At 35.2% G+C, this 9197-nt stretch overlaps 1 long non-coding RNA gene across 3 annotated transcripts; it reads right to left on the bottom strand.

The window, feature by feature from the left end:
* Positions 1–3217: 3217 nt before the first annotated feature.
* LOC136221364 (uncharacterized) lies at positions 3218–8982 on the bottom strand. 3 transcript variants are annotated; one of them, XR_010685163.1, is made up of 6 exons: positions 8697–8982; positions 8088–8203; positions 6991–7180; positions 6739–6901; positions 4028–4979; positions 3218–3955 (listed from the first exon to the last, which is right to left on the bottom strand). It is a non-coding gene; the product is annotated as an uncharacterized lncRNA (long non-coding RNA). The 3 variants fall into 3 exon arrangements; XR_010685164.1 differs by lacking the exon at positions 4028–4979 and having other exon boundaries at positions 3218–3962; XR_010685162.1 differs by having other exon boundaries at positions 3218–4979.
* Between the last annotated feature and the right edge of the window lie 215 nt (positions 8983–9197).

Genomic DNA, 9197 nt, shown 5'->3' on the forward strand with positions numbered 1-9197 from the left:
AAGCCCTCAGGTTGATCCATATAAACCTCTTCTTCTAATTCACCATTCAAAAATGCAGTTTTAACATCCATTTGGTGCACCACTAGATTGTGCACAGAAGCAATAGCAATCAAAACACGTATTGACGTAATCCTAGTAACAGGTGAAGAAGTATCAAAGAAATCAACATTTTCTCTTTGTCTAAAGCCTTTAGCTACAAGGCGAGTCTTATACTTATCTACTGAACCATCAGGTTTCAGTTTCTTTTTAAGGATCCATTTACAACCTATTGGTTTGCAACCTGGTGGTAAGTCTACTAAGTGCCAAGTTTGGTTTGACTCAAGTGAGTCCATTTCATCATTAATGGCTTCTTGCCACATATCAGCATCTAAGGAGGTTAAGGCTTCATGTATAGTAAGTGGATCCTCTTCTACTGTGAATGCATAAAAGTCAGAACCAAAGTCTTTAGATACTCTAGGTCTCTTACTTCTCCTAGGTTCAGATTCCTCAATCTCTTTTTGCACTATAGGTCTAACAGCAGGCATGCTACTAGTTGATGCACCCCCACTATTTCTCAATTTAAAAGGAAATCTATCTTCATAAAAGTCAGCATCATTTGACTCCAAGATAACATGTGCATTCAAATCATAGAACCTATATGCTTTGCTATTCAGAGCATATACAATAAACACACATTCATAAGCCTTACTAGCAAGTTTGACTCTCTTTGGGTCAGGAATCCTGACATAAGCCAAACAACCCCAAGTTCTAAAATATGATAGACTAGGTGTTTTATTTTTCAAGATCTCATAAGGAGAGATTTTGCTTTTTGATTTAGGGACCCTATTTAGCACATAGCAAACAGTCAAAAGGATTTCTCCCCACCAATGTGAGGCAGCACCTAAACTAAGCATAATAACTACTACAAATTCGGTAAGTGTCCTATTTTTTCTTTCAGCCTTTCCGTTCATTTCTGGTGAATAAGGTGATGTGTTTTCATGTATAATACCATGTGATTTATAAAAATCAATAAACATGCTAGAACCATATTCTGTACCTCTATCACTGCGAAGTCTCTTGACTTTCCTATTGTATTGATTTTCTATTTCAACTATGAACAACTTAAACATGTCAAACGCTTCACTTTTATTTTTCATCAAATAAACAAAAGTAAAGTCAGAACAGTCATCAATAAAGGTTATAAAATACTGTTTGTCATTTCTAGTCAACTTTCCATCTAATTCACATATATCAGAATGAATTAAATCTAAAGGTTCAGAATCCCTAACAACAGATTTATGAGGTGTTTTTGTGATTTTTGCCTGACTACAATAATCACATTTAAGAAACTCATTTAAATTCAATTTTGGAATTAAACCTAAGTTACTCATGTTCTTAATGATACGCTTATTAACATGACAAAAACGAGCATGCCAAACATTAAAAGTACACAAGGAGTAAACAGAAGCATTCACTTTATTAATCTCAACATTCAACTTAAACATGCCTTCAGTTGCATAACATTTTCCTACAAACACATTGTTCTTAGTCAAAGTAAATAAATATGCTCCTATAGTCTGAGTGAAACCAGCCTTCTTGAGAAGATAGCCCGAAACCAAATTTTTCCTCATTTCTGGAGTATGCATCACATCCTTCAAAGTTAAGGTTTTTCCAGATGTGAAGTTCAATTCCACATTACCAATTCCAGCAACAATAGTGGTATGGGAATCACCCAACAACACTTTCTTATCTTCGGTCACAACAGTGTATGTTTTGAACATACTTCTATCATAGCAAACATGGCGGGAAGCACCAGTGTCTACCCACCACCCATCTGATCCACCCATGAGGTTGATCTTAGAGATCATAGCAACAAAATTATGTTGCTCTTCAGTCAGGTTAACACTAGGAGTAGTGTTTGGGCTGTTCCTGCACTTACGTGCCATATGACCTGCTTTCCCACAATTAAAGCATAGGAAAGCAGCATCATTTCTGGGTGGCTGTTGTTGTGGCCTATTTTAGTTCCTTTGAAGGTTCGAATTCAAATTAACTCGGGTGTTGCAATTTTGGATTGGTTTGCGGTTCTGGTTCTTAAAAAAATTTTGAGTAGGTTTCAGAACCGCAGTGGATCTTTTAGTGTTATTAGAAACAATAAGCACTTCTTCTTTTAAATCTTGTTTTTTAGCTTCCTCCTTAATTCGAAGGCGTGTAATCAGACTTTCCATCGAAAATTCTTTTGTTTTGTGCCTCAAAACATTTTTAAAATCTTTCCACGAATGAGGCAATTTGTCAATAATGACAGCAACTTGAAATTGATCATTTAGAGGCATACATTCTGAAATGATTTCATGTGCTATTTTTTTGCAATTCATGAGATTGAATCTCCACTGATTTGTCATCCGTCATCTGAAATTTGAGGTAGCGGCTGACATCATATTTTTTCGACCCAGCCTCCTCTGTGTCGTATTTCCTCTGCAGAGCTTCCCAAATTTCTTTGGCAGTTTTTTCTTCAGCAGTGTAATAATCATATAGGTCATCTGTTAACCATTTAGGATATAGTTTTTGCACAGAAAGTCTGTTTCTGTCCATTTTTCAGCAGCACGAACATTTGCCTCATCACCATCTTCAGGAACAACCGGCTTTTCAGAAGTCAGAACAGAAGCTACCTTCTTTGTTGTGAGGTAGAACAACATCTTCTGTCTCCATCTTTGGAAGTGAGCTCCTTCAAACCGGAATGGTTTGTTGATTTTAGCAATCCCATTTGATTTTTCGGTAGCCATCTCAACAGTAATCGAACGTCTTAAAATTTTTGGAACTGGAACTCAGAAAACAGGAAAAGACCGAACAATAATTAAATGGGCAGAGTCGCGGACAATGTCGCTTTCTTTAAGACGTTCGCGGAACTGCCGGAAAATTGCAAGCAGTATGAACTCCGGTCGCCTCCAAGATAAAACAGCCCTCTGTAATACGAAATTGTATTGCAACCGTACAATTTCGTTTTTGTCTACACTCTCAATTTACTCAGTTTCGAAAAATGAATGAATGAAATTAATGTGTGTCGAAACCAGTCTCTCTGACACCTATTTATACTGGAAAAAAGAGCTATTGAGCTCTGATTCAGTGGAGAAGAAGTGGGAGGAAAATCAGGAAGGTGGGGAAGACTGGGTTTGGGAGTGACACGTTCAGAAAAAATGAACGTTAAGAAAAACGTTCAGAAAAGACTAATTCAAAGTGGGTACCACTTGGGGCACACCCCAAGCATGTAAGGACATCCTTAATAAGTATCTCCACCAAGTGCTTTAAAAGCAATGTGGGATACTTTTCACCTTAAAACTCAAAGGTATGGCCTCTTTTTATAAATTAAATTTGGACCAAGCCCAACATTACCTGTCAATCAGAAAAGTGGAATGTTATACAGAAGTCACTTACTTGTAAATATGTGTTGGATTAACATATTCAATATAAGGGTATTCACAAGTAACCATCTCTACAACACATGCCAAATGAATACCCCTAAAATATAATTAATCTGATGTGATTTCTTTTTTGTAGATTCAAGTGTTTCTGCATTACAAATTACTTTTTGAAACCTTAAATAGCTAGCTTTAACTTCAATTATATAAGGGATAACCATCTAGGCAGATCAACCATCTCATCTCACCTCGGTGATTGAAGGGAGCCTTTCAGGTCAGCATCTTAAGAAGCAGAACGCCGAAACTATAGACATCTGATTTATGTGTAGCCTCCCGAATTTCAATCGCTTCTAGTGCTTGATAGCCTAAAGCCCTCCAAGTTGGAGTTGCAGGAATGTTCATAAGAGGAGCCATGCCAAAATCTGATATGCACCCATCGTGCTATTGTAGTTCCATTAGAGAATTTCAGACCGTCTGAAGAATGCAGGTGCGCAATGCCCCGAGCCATTCCAAGAGCAATTTTTATTCCGTTATCCCAATCTAGTGGAGTTCTTCCACCTTGCCTATTTCCTGTCATCAATCAAGCTCAAAACTACCAATTTTAAGAAAAATATCACTCGGGTTTGAAATTGTACCGTGCAGAAGTGTTGACAAGTTGCCATTTTGGATATATTCATAGACTAGAAGCTTCTCATCCTCGGAGTAATAATAAGAGCATCTCCAAGAGACTCTTAGTGAGCTCTCTAAAAATAACATAAATAATTGACTCTTAGTGATTTAAGGAGTAAATTACATCAATGGTACCTGAAATATACCTCAGTTTACACTTTGGTACCTGAATTACATTTTGTCTCAAAAATATACCTTAAGTATGGATGACCGGACAATTTAATATTTTTAACCGGCAATAACAAGTTAATTCTAATTTGACCATATATTTAATCATTTTTTTAGTGTTTGACTATTTGTTTTACGGTTTTCAATTTATAATTGAAAATCTCCATGAAACTTGTGCTATCTCCCCTTTCACTCACCTTCTCTCTCTACATTTGGTTTCTCTCTCTATCTTTCTTTGTTTTTCTATCTCAATCAAATATCAGGTTCATCTCTTTCCCTTCCATTTCGCACAAATGTTGAGAATTCATGCCTTATATTGCCAATTCGCACAAAATTAATTGCCAATGTTAGGAAATAAAGGAGTGATTGTGAAGTTATGATGTTTGAATCTGAGAGAGCATATCTGGGTTTCTTTTAGTTGAGTAATGTACTTGGGTTCCTGCAAACCTCTTCAACCTAATTGTGTTGTCCTCTTTTCATCAACAGAAACCGATTGCATCATTTTCAAAACAGCAACATCATTCACCATGGGGACAACGAATTCAAGTAGAAGTTGATATACGGGAGTTATGGGCACAGGCCCTTCTGCATTTTCTTCCTCTTTTTCTACTCAGATCTCTCTTTCTCGAGCTCCACTGCCGGCGACAACAACTACCCCTCTTATTCATAAAAAAAAACGCATGAATAAAGAATGTTGATTACCAAATCTCCAAATCTCATCTTCAAATCTCTCTCTTCAAACTTTGTGGCCTATATCATGGAAGAAAATAATAGAGAGAAACAACATTGAATTTTATTGTTAGAGAGAAAAAGGAAATTAGAGAGAGAAACAAAAGAAAAAGGAAGAAGAACTACTTTTGCTCATACTGGAAATGAGAATGGAAGAGAGAGAGAATGGAGGAGGGATAGAAAGAAATTAGGAGAGAGAAAATAGTCAAAATTTTAATTGAAAATGGTCAAAACTAGTGTTGACCAAGTAATTACCGGCTAAACGTATTCAATTGTCCGGTTACCATTAGTTAAGGTATATTTTTGAGACAAAATGTAATTCAGGTACCAAAGTGTGAATTGTGGTATATTTCAGGTACCTTTAGTGTAATTTACTCGTGATTTAAGAGTGGCTAAGATATATCATCTCCAACAATGCTCCTTATATTCACTTCTTATTTATTATTTTATTATTAAGATTATTCTTTATTGTTACATTACCAATAGTGTGAGGAGAGAGATCAATAATAAATTATTAATAAAAAATGAAGTTAGGAGGCACTAAGAGGTGGAGAGTAATAGCATCTCCAACAGCCTCTTAAGTTGGCTCTTAAGTTAAAATTTGAGGAGAGAGAATAAAAATTCATCTACAACAGCCTCTTAGTGGCTCCTCAAATCACTAAGAGCCTCTCCATCCTCTCTATTAATAGAGAGCCTCTCTCCACCTCTTAGTGTCTCCTAACTTCATTTTTTATTAATAATTTATTATTGATGTATCTCTCTCCTCACACTATTGGTAATGTAACAATAAAGAATAATTTTAATAATAAAATAATAAATAAGGAGTGAATATAAGGAGCATTGTTGGAGATCATATATCTTAGCCACTCTTAAATCACTAAGAGTCCATTATTTATATTATTTTTAGAGAGCTCACTAAGAGTCTTTTGGAGATGCTCTAAGAGGTGGAGAGAGACTCTCTATTAATAGAGAGGATGGATCTTAGTGATTTGAGGAGCCACTAAGAGGTTGTTGGAGATGGATTTTCATTCTCCCTCCTCAAATTTTAACTTAAGAGTAAGGAGGGAGAATGAAAATCCATCCCCAACAACCTCTTAGTGGCTCCTCAAATCACTAAGAGCCTCTTCATCCTCTCTATTAATAGAGAGCCTCTCTCCACCTCTTAGTGTCACTTAACTTCATTTTTTATTAATAATTTATTATTGATAAGTCTCTCTCCTCACACTATTGGTAATGTAGCAATAAATAATAATCTTAATAATAAAATAATAAATAAGGAGTGAATATAAGGAGCATTGTTGGAGATGATATAACTTAGCCACTCTTAAATCACTAAAAGTCAAATTTTTATATTATTTTTAGAGAGTTCACTAAGAGTCTCTTGGAGATGCTCTTAAGAAGTTGTTGAAGATGCTCTAAGCACAGAGTACGCCTACATCCGGTTGCTGACTGACCATCCTACTATAAACTAGACCGAAATATTTCGGTTCAGTCCGTACTGAACTGAATTACAATTAGGTTTAATTCGGTCCTACAAAATACTAGAAATTCAGTTCGGTCCAATTCAATTCAGTTCGGTTTTTGGACCGAACCGAACCATGCTCACCCCTAGTTATAGCCATCCTAGTCAGTCAACATACCGACATTAAAATTACCTAAGATTTTGTGAAATGTGACTTTATATAAACAAAATAAAGTTTTGCATTAATTGAAGTTTTCAAAACCTCCCAAAAGTCATGAAATGAATTGATAGAAACAACTACAACATTAATAGGCTTACCAGATCTTATATCTTCTCCAGCTTTTCCTCTATTTCTCAGCTGTCTCATTATCATTGCGCATATACAAGTAGAACATGTGGAATACAAGTAGCATCAGCAACATTGTATTGAAACCATATGGGGTAAGCCTTTGTCAAATCCAAGACCTCCATGAGGTCATAACTGAAAAATGCCACCCAAAAAAATGTATAAGCAAAAGAGAATTGTATAACCACAAGGGGTAAAACCAGTTCATGCATCACTAGACAAACCTTAAACTCCTGATTACCCAAAAGGGAAAGAATATCAGTCACAATATGAGCCATGAGATGGCAAATAAACCAAAGCAAATGCTCGCTTCTAGCTCCCTTCTTGCATATTTGAAAACTTTTGCAGCTTCCATAAAAACATCACTCGCACCATGCCGTGCAAGGACAATTGAGCCTTAAGCTGGCTGGGTTTCTGCAATTATTACAAAGAATGGATAAAGTGAGTGAAATGAAAAATATCAACTAAGACCATCTCTAATGGTGTTACTTTGTTGTTACTTTGGAGGGAGAAGTTGTAACAAACCACTAAAGTGATTGTTACTAAATATAGTTTGTTACAAATATTAGTAACAAACTCCTCTCTCCTCAAAAGTTTGTTTATGGTATAAAATACATTTAATAAGTGGGGTCTATCAATATATTGTATGTTAATTGAGTAAATATAGAGTGTTTTTATGATAAGTGGAACCTACCAATTTTTGAAGTAACAAGTATCTCTAATGGTGTATGATTATAGGATGTTACTTTTGATGATGTGGAAGTAGTAAGTAACAAAGTTTCTTACTTACCACTAGACATGCTCTAACTATTGAGATAGGCATGTCTGAATGATAGAGACATCACAATGACACATGTTATAGACTTGTACTATAAATGAATAAGGAACTTTAAAATTTTATTTTAAAGTAAAATGAAAAACTAAATTTTACCCTTCACCACTACTTGAAAGATCAACATAATATGGTCTCATAAAAAAGGAATTAACTTTAAAATTAAGAAGTGGGGAATGGATCCAGAGACAATTCCAAAAGAATATGCCTGTAAAATAACTCTGCTATTTATCAAAAGAGTTGATGAATTTTATTCTTTCGTTAATTCCTCAAAAGATTGCAACATCTAATCAGTTCCATCATCCACTTCATCAATAGTCTTATCAAGTTTTGGTGCTTTAACAGAACTCCATCAAAGTTTCAACAGTTAAAGTAAATATGCATTGACAGATGTAAAGAAATGAAATACTTGGTTCATTCATTAGCATTGTAAAGAAATATGACATTTCTAAGAGATAGAAGCATATTTGCAAAAGACCATAGCTTTACCAAAAAGTGAATACTCATTATCAATTCTTCACAAAACATGTCATCACCAGAGAAACAATTTGTTGGATCTATGTCTAAGCACTTCTAGATAGAAAGGAGGTGAGGTTTCATCTTTCCTGCAATGTTGAAGTAGATAAAAAATGAATAACTGGGAACCTATTATTAAGAAAATAAATATATCATACTAGAAATTGAGCTTGTTTAAAGCTTTCTACTGCATGTTCCTATTAAATAGATAAAAATAAATAAATAGCTTTGCTCTTTGGTGGTTTCCTTGCACTTTTATCTTTTTGCTCTTCTTGAATTGATTGAAAGAGTTTTGGTTTTATGACATAAATATAAAATTCAATCATAGATACATCTATTGTTACTCAACAAAAATAATCAAAATAAATCAGAATGCCAGAACAAAATCTACAGTAAATTTCCTACCATACTATAAGTCATACATGGTAAAGTGAATAGCAGAGAACCAAAATCCAGTTGCAGCTACTAAATCGAATACACCAAAAATCGAAAATCAAAAGCTAACAACATGAAGAAATCCCGTTCAAAATTAAAAGCCCCAAACTCATTCTAAAATTTAGCAAATCTAAAAAGCTAACTTACCTAACATACAGAACTATATAGCTCCGAGTTCTTCCTTTCGAGTAATACAATCTGTCCGAGTAATTATCAGATGACTTTGAGTAATCCGTCTGAGTAATAGAAAGGATATGAATGTAGAGAGAGAGAGAGAGAGAGGGAGGGAGAGGTGAGGGAGTGGTGACTGATCGAGAAAGAAAGTGAAGAAGAGGGGAGGGATCTCGAGTGAAAGAGATAAGAGTTAGGTTACAATCGAGAGAGAAAAGGGAGAGGGAAATTAGGGTTCTGAAAATCTCAAAATAAAAAATGGGGGGAGAATAGAAATAATTCCCGCTTAAGTGATTGGGTATTCCCACATTAGTTATATATTTATTATTATTATTTTAATTACCAGCGGAATTCCGTCGGTATGTTAAAAATTCCGCTGGTAAAATTACAATTCAGTAGCGAAACCTTAGTTCCGCTAGTATTTCGCCGCTGATCAACAGCGGATACAAATCTGCTGCTATTCCGCTGGTGATTACA

Source organism: Euphorbia lathyris, chromosome 1, assembly GCF_963576675.1.
Source record: "Euphorbia lathyris chromosome 1, ddEupLath1.1, whole genome shotgun sequence".
NCBI lineage: Eukaryota > Viridiplantae > Streptophyta > Magnoliopsida > Malpighiales > Euphorbiaceae > Euphorbia > Euphorbia lathyris.